Source organism: Nycticebus coucang, chromosome 19 (assembly GCF_027406575.1).
Source record: "Nycticebus coucang isolate mNycCou1 chromosome 19, mNycCou1.pri, whole genome shotgun sequence".
Lineage (NCBI taxonomy): Eukaryota > Metazoa > Chordata > Mammalia > Primates > Lorisidae > Nycticebus > Nycticebus coucang.
The window spans coordinates 2,156,115-2,183,425 of NC_069798.1; the positions used below are offsets into that span (position 1 = coordinate 2,156,115).

At 37.5% G+C, this 27,311-nt stretch overlaps 1 protein-coding gene across 3 annotated transcripts in view; it reads left to right on the forward strand.

Moving 5' to 3' along the window:
- PIEZO2 (piezo type mechanosensitive ion channel component 2) overlaps positions 1-27,311 on the forward strand; it is a 459,894-nt gene that overhangs the window by 139,327 nt on the left and 293,256 nt on the right. The window lies entirely within an intron of this gene.

Here is a 27,311-nt window from a genome sequence, read left to right on the forward strand (position 1 = left end):
TTGCAATTGCTGTGGAAGGCTTCCTCATAAAATCTTTCCCCGGGCCAATAGCTTCAAGTGTTTTCCCCACACCTTTTTTTTTTTTGAGACAGAGTCTCACTATGTTGCCCTTGGTAGAGTGTTGTACTATCACAACTCACAGCAACCTCAAACTCTTAGGCTTACATGATTCTCTTACCTCAACCTCCCAGGTAGCTGGGACTACAGGTGCCTGCCACAACGCCCAACTATTTTTTGTTGCAATTTTCATTGTTGTTTAGCAGGCCCAGGCTGGGTTCAAACCCACCAGCCTTAGTGTTATGTGGCTGGCACTGTAACCACTGTGCTACAGGTGCCGAGCCAGCCCCCCCACAACTTTCTTTGAGGATTTTATTGCTTCATGCCTTAGATTTAGGTCTTTTATCCATCTTGAATCAATTTTTGTGAGTGGAGAAAGATGTGGGTCCAGTTTCAGTCTTTTACATGTGGATACCCAGTTCTTCCAGCACCATTTCCAAAATTGATAGGGATTCTTTCCCCCAGTATATGTTCTTGTTTGGTTTATCAAAGTTCAGGTGGCTGTAAGATGTTAGTTTCATCTCCTGGTTTTCTATTCGGTTCCATATGTCAATGTCATTTTGTATGTACTCCGCACCATGTGGTTGCAATCCCAAAGTACAGGGGTAGGTGGTACAGGTTGAATGGTGGCATCAATGATGTATATCTTTAGAGTCCCTGTGTCCTCCTTCCAAGGACTTTCTCCTCTTCTGAGAAACCTCCCCACTGGAAACTCTCACTCCACCTGCTCTGAGTTTGGCTATATACTATATTAAAATATATATATATATATAGTATTTATAATATATATTATATATATATTAATATATATTATTTATTATTTATGGCCCTTTCCTCATTCCTGCCTCTACCTGAAAGCTTGTCATCCACCCATACCCTCCAGCTCAGAGGAAAATATGATAAATATATTATTCACTATGTATCACCATTTCTATATTGTAGAATTTTAGAAGAAAGAGGAAAAGGCTAGAAGAGTTAAGAAAAGAACAAATGGACATTGTTTACATAAAGTAAACTAATGCTTTGCCCTTACTCTGTCATTTACTCTTTACTCTTTACCACTGTGTTGGTGGCTTTCACAATTATATTACCAGTAGGAAAAGTTTTTGCCCAGAGGCAAAAACTGTCTTGTCTTAGGTCATATGTATTAGTAGCAGAACTGGAATTCAATTTCACATCTCCTGGACTCCATAGTCTATATTCTTTCCAACATACTCTAATGCCATGTAAGTGTGCTTTGGTTATGTAGATTCTTAGGAATAGGTAAAAATAATATACATAAATTTAGGAGATTGTGCTAGGTGAAAAGATAGTTAATCTGATATTCTTGTTGAAGTATTAATGGCTAGAAGTGACTTAATATGTTTTACTTAGTAAATGATATTGACCTTTAAGAATGTTTACCTCTTAGATTCATGAGGTCATTATAGTGACTGCTGAAGTGAGGAGTCAGATGCATATTGACCTTCAGGGACATGTTCTCAGCCCTTTCTGAGCCCACTTTTCTGCCACCTTCCTCCAGATGGATAGTACCTTAGTCCTGTGCCAACTTGTTGATAACCAAGGTATTCTGTCCTGTGACTAGTTTTAATAAGTGTTTTTAAAGGCTGACAAAATTGGACATGCTTTTCCTAAAGATGTAAATCAGTTGCTAAATCAGCAAGAATGTTCTGATTGGTTTTTGATGTACAGAATTCTACTTCCTTGAAATGTGACACCCTGAGATCCTGAGGCTGTTTCCAAAACTCCACACGTATAGTCAAATTCTTTCTCTACACAACAATCTTTCAAGTATTTGAAGACAGCTGTGTTGTAGTAACATCTGAGTATTTTTACCAATACATCTCAAGTCCCTCATGCTCTGCCATCTTCCCACCTTGGTCAGTGTCCCTTGTAGCTGACCTGTAAATCTGTGTCAATGTCTTGTCAGGTGAAGTAGCTGGAGGCTGATTAGTGCCAAACATGGGGGGGATGTGACTTTCCTTGTACTGGTAACTGTCCTTCTTCCATCAGCTGAACTTGGCATAGTGTTGATTCACACAGACCTCTTCTGACATGAAACTTCAGATCAATTTCTTGTGAAATTGTAATTCTATTCCTGAAAACAGATACCCCCATCTTTGATTTTGATTCTGCCTTTACAGAAGACACTTTGCTGACCTGACTTCTCTCCATCTCAGCCCTAAATTATGTAAAATCTCTATAGAGTTCCTAGTAGGGATCAAGCACTTCAGAATGGTTATTGTAGCCCAATTCATAATTATTCAGTCATGGAAGAATCCCAAGTGCCCATCAACCCATGAGTGGATTAATAAATTGTGGTATATGTACACCATGGAATATTATGCAGCCTTAAAGAAAGATGGAGACTTTACCTCTTACAGGTTTACATGGATGGAGCTGGTACATATTCTTACAAAGTATCTCAATAATGGAAGAAAAAGTATCCAATGTACTCAGCCCTACTATGAAACCAAGCTATAGCTTTCATATGACAGCTGTAACCCAATTATAGCTCAAGAATATGGGGAAAGAGGATAGTGAAGGGGAGGGGAGGGGGAAGGATTGGGTGGAGGGAGGGTATTCCATGGGACCACACCTACGGTGCATCTTACAAGGGTATATGTGAAATTTACTTAATGTAGAATATAAATGTCTAAACACAATAACTAAGAGAATGCTGTGAAGGCTATGTTAGCCAGTTTGATGAAAATATTTTCAAATTGTATATAAAGCCAGCATATGGCACCCCATGATTGCATTGATGTACTCTGCTATGATTTAATTAAAAAAAAAAAGAGATACAGATATTCAGATAGTAGGCAGTTTCAGAACCCTAGCATGACTCAATCCAGATAAAGCATCTCTCAGACACATTGTAATTAACTTTGCTGATGTTAATATGAAGGAGAAAATCGTGCAAGCAGCTAGATGTAGAAAAGCATTAATTACAAAGGGAGAAATATTACAAGGACTGAATCTTTCAGACAAAACTTTTTGAGCCAGAAGAGGATGGTCATCAACTTTTTATCTTCTAAAACAGAACGACTTTCAGCCCATGATCCTGTATCCAGCTAAACTGAGTTTCATTCGTGATGGAGAAATCAAATACTTAACTGACACATACATGTTGAGGAAATTTGCTGTAACTAAACCCCTTCTCTGGGAAATACTCAGACCCATTTTCCATAGTGACCAGCACAATGATATCACCGAAGTAAACTCACCCAGAATTTGTCAAACAAAACCTAACTTCCACAATGATGAAAGAATTAAAAGTATCCTCTAGTCCTTTGAAAAACATGACAGTCCAAACACTACCATACTGATCAATTCTCTCAATTAATGTGAATGGCTTAAATTGTCCTCTAAAGAGGCACAGGTTGACTGACTGGATACAAAAACTCAGGCAGGCCACGTATTTGTTGCCTAAAAGAGACTCATCTTACCTCAAAGGGCAAAAAACGACTCAGTGTGAAAGGATGAACATCTATAATACAGGGAAATGGAAATCGGAAAAAAAGCAAGGGTTGCAATTTTATTTGCAGACACAATAGGATTTAACAAAGATAAGGAAATACAAGGATGGGCACTACATATTTGTCAAGGGAAGCACTCACCATGAAGAAATTTCAATAATTAACATTTATGCACCTTACCTAAATGCTCCTTAATTTATAAAGAAAACACTAGTGGAGATGAACAATTTGATATCTTCCTGCACTATAACAGTTGAAGAATTACACACCACTTTGTCAGTTCTGGATAGACCCTCCAACAAGAAACTAAACAAAGAAGTAATGGACTTAAACTTGACTGTAGAACAAATGGACTTAACAGACATCTAGAGAATATTCCATCCTAATAATACTGAATACATATTCTTCTCATCAGCCCATGGACCATCCTCCAAAATTGGTCATATCTTAGGACACAAGTCTAATGTCAACAAATTTAAAAGAATAGAAATATTCCTTATATCTTCTAAGACCATCATGGAATAAGTGTTGAACTCAACAACAACAGAAATCTCCATACTCAAACAAAGTCATGGAAACTAAATTAGCTTAGGCTGAATGGCAGCTGGGTCAAAGACGTGATTAAGAAGGAAATCATTGAATTTTTGGAACAAAATGATAATGAAGACACAAATTACCAAAACCTTTGGGATAAGGGAAAGGCAGTTCTACGAAGGAAATTTATAGCATTAGAAGTCTTCATCAAGAAAACAGAAAGAGAGAAATTCAACAACCTAATGGATCATCTCATACAACTGGAAAAGGAAGAATAATCCAACACAAAACCCAGCAGAAGGAAGGAAATAACCAAAATTATAGCAGAATGAACTGAAATTGAAAACAAAAGAATCATTCAGAAGATCAACAAAACAAAAAATGTGTTCTTTGAACAAATACCTGGATGCATGCCACCTTCCTAGACTCAACCAGAAAGAATTAGAAATTTTGAATATACTTATATTGAGCACTTAAATAGCATCAACTATACAAAATCTCCCAAAAAGAAAAGTCTGGGACCAGATGGCTTCATATCAGAATTCTACCAAACCTTTAAAGAGGAACTAGTACCTATACTACATAACCTTTTCCAAAACATAGAAAAAGGAATCCTCTCTAACACATTCTATGAAGCAAATATCACCCTGATCCCCAAACCAGGAAAGGACCCAAGAAAGAAAGAAAATGATAGACAAATATCATTAATGAATATCGATGCAAAAATATTCAGTAAGATACTAGCAATCAGAATTCAATGGCACATCAAAAAAATATACATCATAATCAACTTGGTTTTTATCCCAGTGTTATAAGGTTGGTTCAACATATGTAAATCTATAAATATAATACATCACATAAATAAAATAAAAACCAAAGACCATGTAATTCTCTCATTTGATGCAGCAAAAGCTTTTGATAATATCCAACAGCCTAACATGTTCAGAACGCTTAAGAAAATAGGTTTAAATTGGAAGTTTCTTAAGCTGATAGAGGTCATCTACAGCAAACCCACAGCCAATATCATATTGAATGGAGTAAAATTCAAAACATTTCCACTCAGATCTGGAACTAGACAAAGATGCCCATTGTCACCACCACTATTCAACATAGTACTGGATGTTCTAGCCATTGCCATCATGCAAGAGAAGGGGATCAAGTGTATTCAAATGGGGTCAGAACAGGTCAAATGCTCACTTCTCATGGATGACATGATTTTATACCTGGAAAACCTCAGGGACTCAACTACAAAGCTCTTAGATGTGATCAAGGAATATGGCAGTGTCTCAGGATACAAAATCAATACTTACAAATCAGTAGCTTTTATATATACCCAAAACAGTCAAGACTAAAAATATAGTCTAGGACTCTATTCCTTTTACAGTTGTGCCAAATAATATGAAATACCTGGAAATTTATCTCACAAAGGATGTGAAAGATCTCTATAATGAGAACTATGAAACCCTGAGAAAAGAAATAGGAGGAAATGTTAACAAATAGAAAAACACCATGCTCATGGATGGGAGGAATCAACATTGTTAAAATATCCATACTACCCAAAGCAATCTACAGATTTAATGCAATCCCTATCAAAGCTCTAATGTCATACTTTACAGAATTTGAAAAAATAGTTATTCATTTTATATGGAATCTGAAAAAAACTCGAATAACCAATACATTATTTAGAAATTAAAACAAATCAGGAGGCATCACGTTGCCAGACCTCAGAGTATACTATAAATCTATAGTGATCAAAACAGCATGGTACTGGCACAAAAATAGAGATGTAGATATATGGAAGAGAATAGAGAACCTAGAAGTGAACCCAAGCACATATCATCATTTGATATCTTTGATAAATCTAACAAAAACATATATTGGGGAAAAGATTCCCCATTTCACAAATGATGCTGGGAGAACTGGCTAGTCACCTATAGAAGACTGAAACTGGACCCTCACCTTTTACCATTAACAAAAATTGATTCTCACTGGATAAAAGATTGAAACTATAAAAAAACACTAGAAGAGAGTACAAGGAAAATTCTTGAAGATATTGTCCAGGGAGAATATTTTATGAGGAGTAGTCCCTGGCAATTGAAGTAATACCAAAAATATTTTACTAGGACCTGATCAAACTAAAAAGCTTTTGCACAGCCAAGAGCACAGTAAGTAAAGCAAATAGACAACCTTCAGAATGGGAGAAGATTTTTGCAGGTTATGTTTCCAACGAAGGTCTGATAACTAGAATCCACAGAGATCTCAAGCTAATCAATAACAAACAAACAAACAACGCCATTTGGGGTTGGGGGGAAAGATACTTGAACAGAAGCTTCTCTGAAGAAGATAGGAGCAGGGCCTACAAACACGTGAAAAATGCTTATCATTTTTAATATCAGTGAAATGCAAATCAAAACCACTTTGAGATCTCACCTACCTCCAGTAAGATTAGCCCACATCACAAAATCCCAAAACTGTGGATTTTGGCTTGGATGTGGAGAGAAAGGAACACTTCTGCACTGCTGATGGAACTACAAACTAATATAGCCTTTTTGGAAAGAAGTATGGAGAATTCTCAAGGAACTAAAAGTTGACCTGCCATTTGATCCTACAGTTCCATTACTAGGTATCTACCCAGGTGATCAAAAAGCATTTTATAACAAAGGCAGTTGTATCAGAATGATTTTTGCAGCCCAATTCATAACTGTGAAGTCATGGAAGCAGCCCAAAGGCCCATCAACCCATGAATGGATTAACAATTTGTGGTGTATATATATACCATAGCATACCATGCAGCCATAAGGGATCTCTAAACTCTCACTCTTTGCTGATGACATGATGTTAGAGAACCCCAAAGACTCAAGCACAAGATTCTTGGAAGTGATCCAAAAATACAGCAATGTCTCAGGATATAAAACCAATCCCCACAAATGGGTATATGCTAGTAACAGCCAAGACGAGAAACTAATCAAGGACACAATTCCCTTCACAGTAACTTAAAAAAAATATATGAAATAGGCTTAGTGTCTGTAGCTCAGCGTCTAGGGTGATAGCCACGTATACTGGAGCTGGTGGGTTCAAATCCAGCCCAGACCTGTCAAACAACAATGGCAACTACAACAACAATAACAAAAAGCCAGGCATTGTGGTGGGCACCTATAGTCCCAGCTATCTGGGAGGCTGAGGCAAGAGAATCACTTAAGCCCATGAGCCTGAGGTTGCTGTGAGCTGTGATGCTATGGCACTCTACCAAGGGTGACAGATTGAGACTCTGTCTCAAAAAAAGAAAAAAAATACGTAAGAATATACCTAACAAAAGAGGTAAAGGACCTCTATAAACAAAATTATGAAACCACAAGGGAAGAAATAGCAGGACACATTAACACACGGAAGAACATTCAAAACAATCTACAGATTCAGTGCAATCTCCACTTTAATACCAACATCATACTTTCAAGATTAGGAAAAAATGATTTTTTGTTTTGTACAGAACCAAGAAACAACCCATATAGCCAAGGCAATTCTTAGTAGTAAAAAGAAAGCTGGAGGTATTACCCTGCTATACTTTAGGCTGTACTACAAGTCCATAGTGATCATAATAGCATGATATTAGCACAAAAACAGAGACATAGACATTTGCAACTGAATAGAAAACCATGAAATGAAACTAACATCTTACAGCCACCTGATCTTTGATAACCAAACAAGAACATACACTGAGGAAAAGAATACTTATTCAATAAATGGTGCTGGAAGAACTGTGTATCCACATGTAAAAGACTGAAACTGGACCCACACCTTTCTCCACTCACAAAAATTGATTCAAGATGGGTAAAAGACCTAAATCTAAGGCATAAAACCATAAAAATCCTCAAAGAAAGTATGGGAAAAACACTTGAAGTTCATCAGCCTGAGGAAATATTTTACGAAGAAGACTTCAGTGGCAATTGCAACAAAAACAAAAATAAACAAATGGGACTTAATCAAACTGAAAAGCTTCTGTACAGCTAAGCAGACAACAACTAATACAAATAGACAACCTTCAGAATGGGATATTTGCCTATTATGAATCATACGAAAGCTTGATAACTAGGATCTACAGAGAACTGAAATTAATCAACAAAAAAAGAGTCAAGAATCCCTTTTATTGCTAGGCAAGAGAGATGAATAGAACTTTCTCTAAAGAAGACAGATGAATGGCTAACAAACATAAGAAAAAATGCTCATCATCCCTAATCATCAGGAAAATGCAAATCAAAACCACCCTGAGATAACGCCTAACCCCACTGAACATAGCCCACATCACAAAGTCTCAAAGCTGTAGTTGCTGGCATGGATGTGGAGAGAAGGGAATACTTTTACACTGCTGGTGGGACTACAAATTAATACAACCTTTTTGGAAGGCAGTATAGAGAATCCTCAAAGAACTCAAATTACACCTCCCGTTTGATCCCATTACTGGGCATCTACCCAGAAAAAAAAAATCATTTTATCATAAGGACATTTGCATTATACTGTTTATTGCAGCTCAGTTTACAATCACCATAATGTGGACACAGCCTAATGTCCACTAACCCAGGAATGGATTAATAAGCTGTGGCATATGTACACCATGGAATACTATTCAGCCATTAAAAAAGATGGAAGCTTTACATCTTTTCCAACCTGGATGGAGTTGGAAGATATTCTTCTTAGTGAAGTATTGCAAGAATGGGAAAAAAAAGTATCCAATGTACTGAATACTATTATAAAACCAATATATAATTACTCACACATTCATATGAATGACAAAACACAAATGTAGTCCAGAAAGAAGGAGGGGAAAGAAGAAAGAGATGAGAGGGGAGGAGGTAGGGCCAGTGGAGGGAGAGCATTTTGTGGGATCTCACCTAATGTATATAATGCAAGGGTGCATTTCAAAACAAGTAAGAGTATATTGTAAATGTCTGACCACAAAAAATAAGTGAGGTGACAGTTATGTTAATCAGTTTAATTTAAGTGTTCCACATTGTATAGCAAATCATTACATTGTATCCCATAAATATACAGTGATGATTTAAGAAAAATTAAATTTAAAAAATGCCTTAATGCTGCATTGCAGTGCCGCAAGGTCCTTGATATTTCACCCATTCACAGATAAAGAGACATAACAACGGAAGAGTTAAATTGTGACTCGATAAAAAAAGAAAAGGTGTAGGGAGAATATGGTGACAGAATTCAGGACCGTCCAAGTTGTGTGTATATGCAGGGTGGTGGTCTTATCGAGTCAGGGGGAAAGGCTGCAGAGATGGTGACTTCTTTCCACTCTGTGGTTGCTATCTCCTGTTTCCTGCTACCAATTCCACAAGGCTCACGATTTCCTGGCTGCACCTTTGCTCATGTTATTCCCCTGGCAGAATGTTCTTACCCACACCACCGGTCCCATACTCTTCTGTTAATCCCATCCTTTAATATTGGCCACTTCCTCCAGGAAGCCCAAGCTAATCCCCCCAGATGGATGGGGTCAGGTTCCTATTGCCTCTCCAAATACCCTAAGCATCATTCATTTAATTTTTCACGTTGAGTTATAGTCACTGATTTTATATGTTCTCCCATTAAAATATGATCAAATTGAGGGTTGAAACTCTCATATTTTATTTAGTTTTGTAATCTGAGCACCAACCACAGTGGCTGATGCATAGTATGCTGCCCAGCAATTGAAGAACGAGTAAATGAATTAGTAGCAGCCAAAAAGGAAATGAAGGTGTAGCAATGATGAAATTTGAAGATGTTCTTACTTTGTTTTGTGACTGATTCTTGGTGGTATCCTCACCTCAGTGTCCTCTCTCAGTTGGGGTTCTGTGCCCTCGCTCCTGCCCTGCAGGTGCATGTGGAAAATCTTAACCCTCATAGTTATTCCTGTTTCTCTTCTTCTAAGTTCATGAGGAAATATGAAAATGACATGTTTTATTTTTCTTTAAAATTTACTTATCAATTGAAGTTATTTGGTATTTATTTGTTTCACAAAAGGAAATTTGGATTTCAGAAAATCAAGAGAGAAAACTATAAAAGAGAAATCTGGAGTTAGAATTAGCAAGGAGAGAGAAGAGAGGGCGTGATGGGGCTGGGTGTGCTTCAGCAAGAGGGTCTCACTAATAATAAGAGAGAGGAGCCCCCAAATGAGTAATTGTTGTAGCAAGATCCACACAGTCATCTTCTTCCTGCCCCACACCCACCAGTCTTTGCTGTAAGATAAATCACAGAGCAGGAAGTCTGAAATGATTTGGGATTGATTTTTTTGTTTGCTTAAATAACAATTTCTCTAACCTCAGTATCATGATGCAGCAATTCTAGTGTAAATTATTTACAATAAAGCACTAAGGCAAGCTTGTGTGGTATGGAAATAAACTCCACCTCAGAATTATAGATGGCAATATTAAGCTATAACTGTATGTTTTTTAATTTATGTTATTATGGAAGGACATTTCAGGGGCATAATGGAAAAAGCACAGTTGGGCTAAGTATAGTCATGACATTCTAGAAAGTATTAACTGTATATCACAAGTTTGGTCATTTCTTCAGACTTACAAAACTGGTGTATATTTTAGGGTTTAGACGTGTGGATTCATAAATTAAAAAACAAACAAACATTTTCTCCTATAATCAGAAGTTTAGATTTCAGCAAGTCTTCAAGTATTTTATTTTATTTTATTTTATTTTTGAGAGTGCCGTGGCATCACAGCTCACAACATATTCAAACTCTTGCAATTCTCTTGCCTCAGCCTCCCAAGTAGCTGGGACTACAGGCGCCTGCCACAACACCGGGTATTTTTCTGTTCTTGTTGTCATTGTTTTTCAGCAAGCCCGGGCTGGGTTCAAATGCACCAGCCCTGGTGCATGTGGCCTGTGCCCTAATGACAGAGCTACCGGTGCTGAGCTGAGCAAGTCGTCTTGATTTTGAATATATTTTAGGAATCTAGAAGATTAGCAAGGCAGGTACTAATATAGTTCATGCCTTATATTCATTTTTGAGAGGCATTTAAACATTTCATAGTGATTCCTATTGCAGAATATGGCCATAGATAGAATATTAGTATTAAAGATATCACTATGAAAGTTATATTTCTAGATATTTCTAGTTATATTTCTAGGTGTCGTGACCCCTAAGGCCCTGGTCTCAGTCGCCGCAGGAAGGAACCAGGCGTGACATTGATTAGAAGTACAAGCTTGCGGGAGGGGAGCTAACCTTAAGTGCAGGGTAGCCCCAAGCCCCTTTTGCAACGGATGTTTATTAAGGTTAAACACAACAGGTATAGAGAGTTAAGGTGACTACATATGAGAGCTGCATGCTAAGGACTGCCATGTGCTCTTTTCTCGTGTGTTCTTTCCCCACAACCCTCGTGAAGAAGCACTAAGCCTCAATGTTTAACACATGCTTACTAGTGAGTGACTGATCTTATCTCATTCCAGAACACTGAGTTACTTGGGGGTTTGCCCCCAAGTCACAGAACGTCTCTAGGCTTGCCAGGGGACTGTCCTGTTCTCAGCATTTCCTCTTAATGTGATAATAATCAATAGCTTTCTTTTGCAAGCCTGGTGTCCATTCCTCTACCGACACGTTTTGCATATTGATTTATCATTTATTTTCTGAGAAAGTGTTTGCTTTGCACACATGTATCATGATTGTTTTAAATATACATTTTTCTATGCTTGCATTATTATTTAGTACATGATCCCTAGTTTTTAAGTGGGCATCATTCTAGAAGAGCCCAAATCTATTGTTAAGATACAGTTCAGTGAAGTAAGGTGTGATGGCTAAAATCCACCAGTTCTCATGTGGTGTTTGCATTTTCCCAGCTACCAATGAATGGATTGTAAGAAATACCAAAGCATCTGTGATGTAAACCACGTTAATCTAGCCAAGATCAAATGTACATAGAGTTTTTTCATTTTTGTTAACCAGGAAGAAGATATTTTCCTTATAATTTTACATTTATTTTATAAGTACTTCTCAAAAAATAATTTTTATTTCCTTCATTAAGAAATTTCAGAGGGCGGCGCCTGTGGCTCAAGGAGTAGGGCGCCGGTCCCATATGCCGGAGGTGGCGGGTTCAAACCCAGCCCTGGCCAAAAACCAAAAAAAAAAAAAAAAAAAAAAAGAAATTTCAGAGTGTTCTGTTTATTTGTGACAATGATAATTATATCTTGCGTCATTAATTTGGAGAATGTTTTCCAAAAAATTAGATACTACACAACTATAAAGAAGATTAGTTTTAAATAATTCAGATTTTTTAATAATGTTCACTATATTGTCACACCTTATTTATTTGATAACTATTAAATGACTATTACATGCATTCACTCTGTTAGGTGTTTCAAATACATTGGCCAACACGTCACAGGCCTTGCTTGCCCTCACACATTTTACAGCCTACTAGGAGAAGGTGGAAAGTGTTCAAATAAATGAATAACAATAATAGAGTTTGATATAGTGCTATTATTAAGGATGCACAATGAACTATGGAAATACAGTAGAACCTCTGTAAGTTAACAACTCAAAGGACTATAACAAATTGGTCAACCTACCGTGCTGGTCAAAATAAGGAACTGGGCCTACTGTACTGATATGAACATGGGGTGAATGCCTAGTCTGTAAATACCCTGTTTCCCCGAAAATAAGACAGTGTCTTATTTTAAGGTGTGCTTCCAAAGACGCGCTAGGTCTTATTTTCGGGGGACGTCTTATCTTTCCTGTAAGTAGGTCTTATTTTCAGAGGATGTCTTATTTTCAGGGAAACAGGGTATTAGGTCAACTTGATGAGGTGGTCAACTGTGGAGATTCTACTCTATACAAAATAAGTACCTATATTAGTCCAGCATGGGAGAATGGGATCTGGAAGAATTGACGTTGAAGCAGAAACCTAGAAAGATCATTTCCCACTGAAGGCAAAGCAAATGTGAAGGCTCAGACATGAGCCAGATCATAGTATAACTGAATTATTGGGAGGAAAAATCCAGCATGGCTACTGTAAGAAATGTGAGATTAGCAGGGCCTAAGAAGACGGGAGAATTAAGTAGATGCCATAGTACAGAGGACCATATAAACCCATCGGGTTTTTGTTTGTTTGTTTGTTTTGAGACAGAGTCTCACTTTTTCACCCTTGGCAAAGTGCTGTAGCATCACAGCTCACAGCAACCTAAAACTGCTGGACTTAAGCAATTCTCTTACCTCAGCCTCAAGTAGCTAGGACTGTAGACATCCACCACAATGCCTGGCTGTTTTTAGAAATGGGGGTAGCACTCTTGCTCAGGCTGGTATCGAACTCCTGAGCTCAGGGAATCCCCCACCTTGACCTCTCAGAGTGCTAAGATTACAGGCGTGAGCCACTGTACTGGCTCAAACCCATAGGTTTTAACCATGATTGCAAAATAGAGTCACATGTAAGACTGTCTTTTAAAATACCCATGCCTGGATTTCACACCATATCATTTGAAAGTGAATCTCTCTCTCTCTCTTTTTTTTTTTTTTTGTATTAAATCATAGCTGTGTACATTAATGCATTATGGGGTACAATGTGCTGGTTTTATACACAATTTGAAATACTTTCATGAAACTGGTTAACATAGCCTTCACTGCATTTTCTTAGTTATTGTGTTAAGACATTTTTATTCTACACTTAGTAAATTTAACATGTACCCTTATAAAAGGCACCATAGGTGTGGTCCCACCAATTACCCTCTCTCCACCCATCCTCTCCCTCTCCCCTCCCCTCCCTTTCCTTTTTCCCCTTCGTCTTGAGATATAATTGGATTATAGCATTCATTTGAAAGTGTGGGTGTTTATAAATTGGTTTCATAGTAGGGCTGAGTGCATTGGATTTTTTTCCATTCTTGAGATACTTTGCTAAGAAGAGTATGTTCCAGCTTGATCCATGTAAACATAAAAGAGGTAAAGTCTCAATCTTTTTAAAGGCTGCATAATATTCCATGGTATACATATACCATTCCTGGGTCAATGGGCACTTGGGCTTCTTCCATGACTTAGCAATTATTAATTGGGCTGAGATAAACATTCTGGTGCAAATATCTTTGTTATAAAGTGATTTTTGGTTTTCTGGATATATACTTAGTAGAGGAATTGAAGGATCGAATGGCAGTTTTATTTTTAGATCCCCAAGTGATCTCCAAACATCTTTCCAAAAGGAATGTGCTAGTTTGCATTCCCATCAGCAGCACAGAATTGTTCACTTTTCTCCACATCCAGGCCAACATTTCTGGTTTTGGGATTTTGTGATATGGGCTAATCTTACTGTAGTTAGATGTTATCTCAAAGTAGTTTTGATTTGCATTTCTCTGATGATTAAGGATGATGAGCATTTTTTCATGTGTCTATAGGCCGTGCACCTGTCTTCTTCAGAGAAGTTTCTATTCAAGTCCTTTGCCCACTCTGAGATGGGATCACTTGTTCTTTTCTTGCTAATATGTTTGAGTTCTCTGTGGATTCTGGTTATTAAACCTTTGTTGGAGACATAACCTGTAAATATCTTCTCCTATTCTGAGGGCTGTCTGCTTGCTTTATGTACTGTGTTCTTGGCTGTGCAGAAGCTTTTTATTTTTATTTTTTTTATTGTGTTAAGACATTTATATTCTGCATTTACTAAGTTTCACATGTACCCTTGTAAGATGCACCATAGGTGTAATTCCACCAATCACCCTCCCTCCACCCATCCTCACCCCTCACCCCCACCCCCTTCCCTATATTCTTAGGTTATAACTGGGTTATAGCTTTCATATAAAAGCCATAAATTAGTTTCATAGTAGGGCTGAGTACATTTGATACTTTTGCTTCCATTCTTGAGATACTTTACTAAGAAGAATATGTTCCAGCTCTATCCATGTAAACATGAAAGAGGTAAAATCTCCATCTTTCTTTAAGGCTGCATAATATTCCATGGTGTACATGTACCACAATTTATTCATCCATTCGTGGATCGATGAGCACTTGGGCTTTTTCCATGACTTAGCAATTATGAATTGGGCTGCAATAAACATTCTGGTACAAATATCTTGTGATGATGTGATTTTTTGTCTTCTGGGTATATGCCTAGTAGAGGAATTGTAAGATTGGAAGGCAGATCTATTTTTAGATCTCTAAGTGGTCTCCAAACATCTTTCCAAAAGGAATGTATTAATTTGCATTCCCACCAGCAGTGTAGAAGTGTTCTCTTTTCTCCACATCCACGCCAACATCTCTAGTATTGGGATTTTGTAATATGGGCTAATCTTACTGGAATTAGATGATATCTCAAAGTAGTTTTGATTTGCATTTCTCTGATGATTAAGGATGGCGAGCATTTTTTCATATGTCTGTAGCCCGTGCACTTGTCTTCTTCAGAGAAGTTTCTCTTCAATTTCCTTGCCCAGCCTGCAATGGGATCACTTGTTCTTTTCTTGCTTATACATTTGAGTTCTCTGTGGATTCTCGTTATTAAACCTTTGTCAGAGACATAACCTGCAAATATCTTCTCCCATTCTGAGGGCTGTCTGCTTGCTTTACTTACTGTGTTCTTGACTGTGCAGAAGCTTTTTAGTTTGATCAGGTCCCATTAATGTATTTTTGGTGTTGCTTCAATTGCCCAGGGGGGGTCCTCCTCAAAAAATAATCTCCCAGGCTGATTTCTTCAATAGTTTTCCCTTCACTTTCTTATAATCTTTTTATGCTTGAAGTCATAAGTTTAAATCTTTAATCCAGTGAGAGTCTATCTTAGTTAATGGTGAAAGGTGTGGGTAGAGTTTCAGTCTTCTATAGGTCGCCAGCCAGTTCACCCAGCACCATTTTTTAAATAGGGAGTTTTTTTCCTACTGAATATTTTTGATTGGCTTATTGAAGATCAAATGACAGTAAGTAGCTGGGTTGTTCTCTTGGTTCTCTATTCTGTTCCATACATCTACCTCTGTTTTTATGCCAGTACCATGCTATTATGATCACAGTCGATTTATAGTACAGTCTGAGGTCCAGTACTGTGATTCCTCCTGCTTTGTTTTTATTTCTGTGTAATGTCATAGCTATTCAATATTTTTTCTGATTTCATATAAAATGAAGTATTAATTTTTCAAGGTCTTTAATGTATGACAGTGGTGCTTTAATAGGGATTGCATTAAAATTGCATATTGCTTTGGGTAGTATGGACATGTTAACAATGATTGATTCTTCCCAGCCATGAGCATGGTATGTTTTTCCATTTGTTAACATCTTCAACTATTTCTTTCCTTAGAGTTTCATAGTTCTCTTTATAAAGATCTTTCACGTCCTTTGTTAGGTAAACACCCAAATATTTCATCTTCTTTGGTACTACTGTGAAAGGAATAGAGTCCTTGACTGCTTTTTCAGCTTGATTATTGTTGGTATATATAAAGGCTACAGATTTGTGAGTATTGATTTTGTAACCTGAGATGCTGCTGTAATCCTTGATCACTTCTAAGAATTTTGTAGTTGAATCCCTTGTGTTTTCCAGATACACACTCATCGTCTGCAAAATGCGAAAGTTTGATCTCTTCTGACCCTATATGGATTCCCTTGATTGCCTTTTCTTGCCTGATTATAATGGCTAAGACTTCCATTACAATGTTAAAAAGCAATGGAGACAATGGGCAACCTTGCCTGGTTCCTGATCTGAGTGGAAATGATTTCAATTTAACTCCATTCAATATGATGTTGGCTGTGGGTTTAGTGTAGATGGCCTCTATCAGTTTAAGGAATGTCCCTTCTATGCCAATTTTCTTAAGTGTTCTGAACATGAAACGAAGCTGGATATTATCAAAAGCTTTTTGTGCATCAATTGAGAGAATCACATGGTCTTTGTTTTTTAATTTTTTTATGTGATGAATTACATTTATAGATTTACATATATTGAACCAGCCTTGAGACCCTGGGATAAAACCCACTTGGTCATGTTGTATAATTTGTTTGATGTGTTGCTAGATTCTGTTTGCTAGGATCTTATTGAATATTTTTGGATCAATATTCATTAGAGATATTGGTCTATAATTTTATTTTCCTGTTGGGGATTTTCCTGGTTTGGGGATCAATGTGATGTTTGCTTCATAGAATATGTTGGGTAGTAGTCTTTCTTTTTCTACATTTAAGAAAAGGTTAAGTAATATATGTACTAGTTCCTCTTTTAAGGTTTGGTAGAATTCTGATGTGAAGCCAACTGGTCCCAGACTTTTCTTTTTGGGAAGATTTTGTATAGTTGATGCTATTTCAGAACTAGATATAGGCCTGTTCAACATTTCCACTTCATTCTGGCTAAGTCTTGGAAGGTGGCGTGCTTTCAAGTATTGGTCTGTTTCCTTAAGATTTTCATATTTCTGAGAATAGAATTTCTTGTAATATTCATTAAGGATTTTTTGCATTTCTGAGGAGTCTTTACCATTTCTGATTGATGAAATTAGAGATTTTACTCTTTTAGTCCCGGTTAGGTTAGCTAAAAGTTTATCTATTTTATTGACCTTTTCAAAAAAACAACTTTTTGATTTATTGATCTTTTGTATAATCCTTTTGTTTTCGATTGTTAACTTCCTTTCTTTCCATTCTCTTGAGGAAGTCTGCAGTGCTATAAATTTCCCTGTTAGGACTGCCTTTGCAGTATGCCAGAGGTTCTGGTAATTCGTGTCTTCGTTATCACTTTCTTCAAAAAATTTGATAATTTCCTTCTTAATCTCATCTATGACCCAGCTATCATTCAGCATAAGGTTATTTAGTTTCCATGTTTTCGTATGAGTATGCAGATTCCTGTTGTTACTCAGTTCAAACGTTTATTCCATGATTGTCTGCATAGATGCAAGGAATAATTTCTATTCTTTTAAATTTGCTGAGGTTAGCCTTGTGACCTAAGATGTAATCAATTTTGGAGGATGTTCCATGGGCTGATGAGAAGAATGTGTATTCAGTTTTGTTAGGATGAAATGTTCTGTAGATGTCTGGTACATCCAATTGTTGAATGCTTAAGTTTAAGTCTAAAATTTCTTTGCTTAGTTTCTGATTGGAGTATCCATCCAACACTGTCAAAGGGGTGTTGAAATCTCTTACTATTATGATGATGGAGAAAATCAAGTTGCTCATGTCTGTTAGAGTTTCTTTTATAAATTGAGGCACATTGTGGTTGGGTGTCTAAATGTTAATAATTGAAATCTCATCAGGTTGAGTATTACCTTTAACAAATATGAAGTGGCCATCCTCTTTCCTTACTTTTGTTGGTTTAAAGCCTACTGTATCTGCAAATAAAATTGCAACACCTGCTTTTTTCTTCTTTCTATTTGACTTGAATATTGACCATCCCTTCACCCTGAGTCTATATTTATCTTTTAAAGTAAGATGAGATTCTTGTATACAGGAGATATCTGGCCTGAGTTTTTGCATCCAGTCATCCAAAACTGTGCCTATTTAGAGGACAATTTAAGCCATTCACATTAATTGAGAGTATTGATAAGCCTGGTATTATTTTGGTTGTTGAGGTTTTTGAAACTCCAGTGGACATTTTTAATCCTTTCGCCACTGTGAAAGTTGGAATTTGATCAAAAGTTTCTGAGTGAGTTTACTTTGGTGGTAGAGCATTGTGCTTGTCATTGTGGAGAATGGGTCTGAGAATATCCTGGAGAGCTCATTTAGTTATGGCAAATTTCTTCAACATGTGAATGTCATTAAAGCATTTAATTTTTCCATCATAAATGAAACTCAGTTTCACTGGATACAGGATCCTGGGTTGAAAGTTATTTTGTTTTAGGAGTTTAAAGGTCAGTGACCATCCTTCTATCTTGAAATTTTCAGCAGAGGGTTCTGCAGTCATTCTAATATTCTTCCCCCTGTAAGTTATGGTTTTCTTATGTCTGGCTGCTTTCAGCATTTTCTCCTTCATATTAACTTTGACAAAGTTAATTATGTGTCTTGGAGATGCTTTATTTGGACTGAGTCGTGCTGGGCTTCTGAAACTGTCTGCCATGGGAATTTTAGAATCTCTTGCCATGTTTGGGAAGTTCTCCTTGATTATCTCTTGGAGTAGAGCATCTGGGCCTTTGGAAGCAACGTGGTCGCCTTCAGGAATTCTTATAAGGTGAATTTTAGTTTTTTTGAATTATCCCAGAGCTCTCTGAGAGAATAATCCATTTTTCCTCTCCACTTTTCTTCCTCTTTGAGCGTTTGAGAGCGTTCAAAAGCTTTGTCTTCAATGTTAGATATTCTTTCTTCTGTCTGCTCCATTCTCTTACTGAGGGATTCTACTCTATTTCTCATCTCTTGGAGGCTGCAAATTCTTTTCTAAATGTGTCAAAATCTTTGGTAATTTTTCTTTGAATTCATTGAATTCTTGAGACAACTTTTGAATTATTCCTAGAATTTGTATTTCTACCTTTACTTCCATTCTGTTAATCTTATTTGCCATCCAAATTCTGAATTCGATTTCTGGCATCTCAGCCACTTGTTTATGAATGGGATCTTCTGGTACATCTGCCTTGTTGTTCCTTGGGGGAGGTGATCTACTGTGATTATTCATGTGGCCAGATTTTTTCTGCTGATTCTGCCCCATGATCGTTTTTCACCGTTTGGCTAAATGAGCAGGTAAGGTAAAATTGGATTGGGGACTCCTGGAGTAGTGATTAACCAGCCCTTTGCCAAAGAGCTGGGTCTGGTGACTGTAGCTTTTCCCCTACAGCTTTGCAAAGGACTCATACAGTACTACAGCCTGAGACACTTGGGACCTGCTTAGTGTGGTGGGGCTGGTGGCTCTATCTTGTATTCAGCTGGTGTTTGTCCAATCCTAGTGAATCAGTAACTCTGAGTTGAAGTCTCAGCTGTGGAGAAATATAAGCAACTAATTCACCCCCTCCACCACCACCACCACCCCCCATGGGCAAAAACTGGAAAAGGAAAACCAAATCTTCCCACAACAACCCAACCAGCATACCACCTTTGGTGGCCATTGGGTGATTGGCCCAGGTCAATAGTTCCAAATCAGTTGTCCCATTCAGCATCCAGTCTCAAGTAGGAGAGTTCAAAAGATCTTCAGCATATAGATAACAGGGGTCTCCTGGCAGCGTGAGTGTGGCTCACTCCATGGCTCCATGGGGTCAGAAGAGCCTGCCCAGCAAGTGAGTTAGTCCGGGGAGGTTGATGCCTCCTTCCCCACCTTGCACCTCTGTCACACCCAGTCACTGGTAACCCAGCAGGGCTGTGACCCAGTTCCCTCCAATGAGCAGATGTTCCAGGGGTTTGCACCTGCCTGAGTCATAGGGAGATCTGTGTCTCTTCAGCTAGGCCGCTGCACTCTGCCACCAGCTGTCAGGGGGAGCTGAAGCTCTGACTACCTTGGGTGCTTAATGGAAGCTGGGGAGTGTCACTCAGTTATAGCCCCACCCTAGATTGATGTTGTTGCCACTTATATTCTCACAGAATTTGCATTTCTGTCCCAGCTATATTCCACTGCTGGCCAGGAACTATTTGAATTCACAGAAACTATGACTCAGCCCCGCTTTGTGCTGATGCCGCTGCGCTGATTCTCACGGAGCTGGTGTCTCTGTCTCTGCTGCACTGTGTGTTGGGATGGTGCGGTTAGAGCTCACAAAGGGCTCTCAGTTCCTGTCCCTCTCTGAGCTGATGCCACTGCCATGCCTGCTGTGTCCTAGCTATGCTCCACTGGGGGCTGGGTGCATCTTGGGCTCACAAAAGCAGCAATTCTGACTCAGCTTCTCCCTGGGAATATGCTGCCTCTGCACACGGGTATTCTAGTCTCCATCCTGCTGTGCCTAACCTGGGCAGGTACCACCTCAGGTATACCCTTTGCTCAAGGGGCCTGCATTTCTGTGACTGCCACCACAGTAGAGGCCCAGCTCCCTGTGCTTGCTAACAGAGAGGAGAAATGTTTCTCCAAAACATCACCAGGGGTGTGAGCCCTATAGTTCCCACCACTGCTGCTGTGCTATGCTGTGGGGCATCGTTTCTCCCTCTCCTGTATAGTCCCTCACACCACAGTCCCCGCTTTACACCCATGCCACTGATTCAGCACAGACTTGTAACAGCCCACACCTTGTCCATACCTCTTGAGAGTCTGGACTGTGCAGAGTCAGGCTTCTAGACCTTGGGGTGGAAGTGGAGGAGAGTGCTGGGAGTTCAGAATTGCAGGCAGATTATATGTTCAGTTTTATGCCTGGTGGGAGAGTGCCATGGCACAGTAGTAGGTCCTCTCTGGGGAAGGAGATTCAGTTTTTAGTGGCTCTCTCCTGTGGAATAGAAAAAGAAATCTGAACTCTGCTCACTTGTTTTTAGAAAGTACACTGTGAGCTGTTCTCATTAGGGAGGGGACTCCCGTCTGCTTGGCGAATGGTTTTGTACCTATTGTTTCTTTCCTTGGGGTCACAGCTCACCTCAGCAGGAGTGATGGGCGCTCTTCAATCTTCTCTCTTGGCTCAGCTCCAAACCATCAGCTTACTTGATAAACTTCTGTCCTTTAACTCTCCTTCTAGATGGGACCCTCTGTGGAAAGCTGTCTCCAGTCAGCCATTTTGCCTCCTCCCTCCTTGAAACTGAATCTCTAGAATAAAGTCTGGATTTCAAAAGGGTACCCTGATGATTTAATCTACACTCAATATTGAGAGGTCCTAATGTAAATTATATCAAGAAATAAGGTTTATGTTATAGGCAATGGGAATTCTTTGGCAACTTCTAAGCAGGAGAGAGGAATGTTAAGATTTCCATGTTGGAACAATGTACTCTGGCCATCTGAGTGGAGAAGAAATCGATAGAGTAGAAGTTTGGAAGGAAGAGAGTGTTTTGTAGGCAGTCAGTAATCCATGAAGAAGGAATGATGGTTTTAGCTAAGGCAATGATGGTGTAGCAGAGAAGTGAAAGCTAAGGAGAGATATTAAGAAGGATGACTTAGGAATGGGGTGTTAGGAAGAGGGAAAGATCTAAAATGATACCTGGGTTTTTGTTGGATGAGCTGGTGAAGGACACTGCCATCTTGAAATAGGAGATGATGAATTCCACTCTGATACAGAAGGGGTTTGGTTGAATTCCAGATGTCACTGAGGCCTGGTTAGATACTTTCATTTTTGCATATACATTTTTCACACGTCATGTACATTTTGATTTGCATTCTATATTTGTTATTGCAAGAATTTCTTTATCCAATCAGGAAACATTTATTGAGAACCTGTTATATGCCACCCAGTGTTTCAGATTTGGGATACTTTAGTGAACAAATCAAGGTTCCTTCTGCTCATGAACCTTATATTTCACTAATTATGTGTTCCTATGACTGGCTTTGAGTGACCAAAGTGAGAGGTGCTACTCTTAACTTCTGTGTCACATGTTTTCACAATTCTACGTACTCTTTATAAATACTCATTTCTGGCATAATCTTCCCTCAGGTTAATTTATCAGAATGGTTCAAATCTTTCCTTGGATGGTCAAATAATTTGAATGTTATCTTCACTGTTTCTACACAGTGCCATATTGTTCATCAACATACTGTGCCTCTTAGAATGCCACCAGAAGTGGGGGAGGGCAGAGAGAGAATGAGAATATGTTATGTTTTTTTTGGTTTGTTTTTGAGACAGAATCTCGAGAGTAGAGTGCCTTGTCATTGTAGCTCACAGCAACCTCAAACTCTTGAGGCAAAGTGATCCTCTTGCCTCATCCTCCCCAGTAGCTGGGACTATAGGTGCCTGTCATAATGCCCAGCTAGTTTTTCTATTTTTAGTAGAGACGAAGTCTCACTGTTAACCTCGTTGTGAACTCCTGACCTTGAGCAATCCAGCAACCTCAGCCTCCCACAGTGCTAGGATTTACGGAGATTAGCCACCATGCCTGACTAAGAATATGTTTTTTAAAAGTACACCATAATAATTGAAACTTGGGCCCACTTGGGTATGCCCCAAATCATTGGACATTATGAACATACAAATAAAGCAAAGCCATAATGAGATACAACTTTACACCCACTAAGATGGCTATAATAAAAATAAATGAAACCTGAGCAAGAACATGTGGTGGTGATCAGCTAGAGAAACAGGAGAGCTTGTCTCTCTAAAATATCTTTTTTCTCCTCTTTCTCTTTCTCCTTCTTCTTACTCCCCACCAACATTTCTTTCTATTGTGAAACTTGAGGTTCTATGTGGAGAAGATGCTGAATAAGTCTAAAAAAACAAAATTCATGTAGAATAGGTCTTGGAGGGTTTAAAAGGCAGATGGGAACAGCCTAAATTAATATCTCCTAATATGCTCATTTATCTTAATTTCAAAATAAGGAATACAAGGTTGGACAATAAGTTTGTGAACATATCCTAGAAAATGTGCTATATATCTGATTTCTGAATATCACCATGGTCACCAGATATTCAAGGGGAGTACTTAAAAGGTGACTGTACTGCCATCTCTTTGGGGAAAACCAGATAAATGCAGAAAGGGAATTAATTTCTTTTTGTTATAATTATCTAGTATAACCAAAGAATATAAAGGAAGTATTTTTTACTCTTTCCAGATGTTATGCATTTGGTCGGTATCTTGACTTTAAATTTGATATATATTTGGTGAATATTTTCAATTGCACCTGCACAGGGATACAGAAATATTGCTATTAGTCCAGAGAATAAATGCTGCTTTCTTAAAATCTATCCAATATCTCACAGTAACATGATTCTTTCTAAGGATATTTCTATTTAATCTTGATTAGAAGAATTCTTCTGAGTATGTGCATAACCCCAAAGACAATTCTAGTCTTTTACTAGAGTTGGTAACATGATAGAGGTGTATTTATTTTATGGTAGAAGGGAATTTGCATGGTTCTTACAACAAACAGTTATCAGCTTTTAGCTCAGTGGGAAAAGTAATCTCTTAACATTGCTACATGGACTCATAGAATGTGATTGCTAGAAAGAGGTTTAGCAAGCATGACCCTTCCATTTCAAGAGGTTAAATGACTGCTGTGTCTTGGCAATGGGATTACAAATCCAAAAACTGAGATGATACTGCATCTCAGGGTGACTGATGAAGGTTTGTTTATGGAAAAAGTAAATTGTATTTGCTACAAGGAAAAGCAGAAGAAAGAGGAAAAAAGTTGCACAACTGGATGAAGCAAACATTTCTGGCTCAAGTCAATGTGAAATAGAGTTAACCAGAGTGATTTACCCAGGGTTTGCAGTTGTCTGCTCATAGGAGCACTATGGGACAATTGAGAAAGTGTAGGAGGAAAATGTCAGTTGTCAGTGTGAGGCTGTGGGCAGTAAGCATCCAGGAAAAGCAACAGCAAAGCAGAGGGGAAATGCAGAATGTTTGGAAGGGCAGTGATCGCGTACCTGCCTACTGCCAGTGTAGCCTGGAATCGCCATCTTTTTGCATTATTTTAGAGACTTTCTCATGGAATAGAGCATCTAAAGATATTATATAAAGAATTTGTTGTCTTGCTGATATAGTTGATTACAGTGTTTGGTCCTAGGTTCCGGACAAAACAAAAACAAAGACATGAATGTTGTGAGAATCAGGGGTGCATTTCTAGATGGCTCTCTGCATAGCCCAGAGAGTGCAGTGGTTCACCTGCATTTATATGCACCTTCCAGGGAAAGCTAACATTCTTCCATGCTGGTGTTTAGTTGTGAGGGGTTCTTATTGATGGATCTCTTGTTATTTGTTTAAATTTGTTTTCTCTTAGACATAAGGACTATTTAGCTGTATTGACTTTCACATTTAAGGTTGGAGAAGTATAGTCTTGTATCGTAAGTGAAAAATAACCTTTTATAAGGAACTCGAATTCCCTTTGTAGAGTTGCATGCCTGGGAAGATAAGTAAAGAGTGTATTGCAAGAGGGACTTTACCTAACAATTGCAATCAGTGTAACCTGGCTTATTGTATCCTCAATGAATCCCCAACAATAATAAAAAAAAAAAATTATTAATCCCTCATGTAAATTGTAAAAAAAAAAAAAAGAGTGTAAAAGGGATTTTTTCTTTTTTCTTTTTTTATTTTATTTTATTTTTTTTTATTAAATCATAGCTGTGTACATTGATATGATAATGGGGCATCATTCAAGGGGATTTTTTTTCATTGCTAACATGAGAGGATACCTGAACATAGCATTATTAATGGGACTCTCATTACATTTTATATACATATAAGCTGACTCATTTTTAAAATTTCTATATGGTAATGATAATGGATTCCTTTACCAAATTGAACTGTATAGATTCCTCAGTTTAGTTTTTTCATATTAGAAGTAAGGAAACTGAGTCACAGAGCTGCTTTGTAATTTTCCCAAGGTCTTTGAGATAGTTTGTTGCAATGGTTGCATGAAAATGTCTAGGCAAGGTTCATTTGAAAATATTTTTGAGAAAATCTAGCACATAATTTTAAAATTAGGGCTTAGGGACTTTTTATAGTCTGAGTAATCAACTCAGAAAACCCCCCAAACACACAGTTGATCCACAGAAATCAGTCAGGTGAAACATAGATGCTCACCAAAAGTTTAGGAGAAAAAAAAGTACAGCCACAGAAGTGTAGTTGATGTTACCTAAGTCTTAGGATATACTGTGCTTATAATTAACGTTTTGTAGAGTTGAATATGTCACCTTTTTATACTTTCATGTTTTTTAGAGTTTCATTGAAGATAATTAAGGGTGTAAGAACAGTAGCTTCAGACTAGAGAATTCCTGCCTCTATTGTACATTTTGGCTGGCTATACGTGTTTCTCGAAAAAGACCTAAGAAATTGGCCATATAAGAAGTTTTGCTTCTTGCTATAATAAAGCTAATCTTTTAAAGTGATATTGAGAGTGAATTCCAGAGAATTTGGTTGAATAAAATCAATGTTAATATTTAAATATATCAATTTGGAAGTTTTAGGATTTTAAAATTCAATAAAAAGAAAAAAGTACCAATATATCTATAAGATCAAGCTCAGATTCTTGTGATCTCAAATATTTCAAAGCTGATAAAAGCTTGATTTAATTCATTTTGATAATTTGGGGGCTTTTACAAGTATTAAAAAGTGAGTATTTATTAAATACATTTAAGAGTCTCTGAAAATAGCTATATATGAGATAAATATAAGATCCTATGAAACTAGGTAAACGGCAGTTTGATAGTTATGCAGGAAACTGTCAATATTTGTGACAGGAGAGCCATCTGTATTTCTTTATTACAGGTGTTTCTCAGTATCTAGGGTTTAACAAATATTTACTAATATAAAATACTTTGCGGTAAGATTAAATTGTAGGTAATTTATTTAACTTTATTATAGATTAGTTAAATAAATATTTTACTTAAAAGAAATGTAGATGTTTGTCACTTTAGAGCCTTCACTTATCAGAGGTTCTTACCTAAGTCTGAAAATCTTCTGTTTTTCTGCGCTTGAACAAGTCAGTGTTCCATAGTGGGACTTTGTGATTTCATGAAATAAAAAACAGATAGCAGGAGCATATGAATCAATTGAATGTTTCATAGCAGTTGTTGATATGCACAAGTGGGATGAAAAAACTGACAAAGTGAGATATGGAGTCTTCATAATAAATTTAAAAAATTCTTTGTATTTTTCATATTTTGTCGAATGTGTTACAAGACATCTCTTGTCAACCTTACCTGCAGTGGATATCTGCATGTGATCTTTGACATACTTTTAACAAATTTGGACACACTTCTGCCAATCCAAATGATTATGTAATCCAAATTTGAAGTATTACTTAAGGTCTGGCTTTAGGTAACTATAAGCTTAAAATAAAGTTGAAATGTTAAGGTTTGTGATGAAGTATCTAAAATCACCCCTTCTCATTAACTCAGATGCAGACTACTATCTGTTTTTACTGTGAAGGCTTTGAAAAGAAAATAAGACAAAACATTTTCCACTTAAAATAGCTCTTTGACTAATTAGTTCATATTTCAGAATCTTAATAAGCTAGTGAAATCCATCTCATTAATAAGACAGCTTACTAATAAGATTGAATCACTAGCCTATCGTTTTGTTGAGAAAATAACTTCAGGGTCTTTCTGTGCTATTGTAATAGCTAGACATTGTCAACAATGACTGGTCTTTATTTTACTTTTGGAATTATTAGTTATTATTGACTTTGAGTCATTACAGTAAACATTGTCAATAATGAGGCACTTTTAAAATTTATTTTGCTTTTGGTAACTGTACAGTAAACTTCATACTCAATAATATATTAATATAATTCTCATAGTGTTGGTACTTTTTTATGTTAGAAGTCAGACTGGCCAAATTCA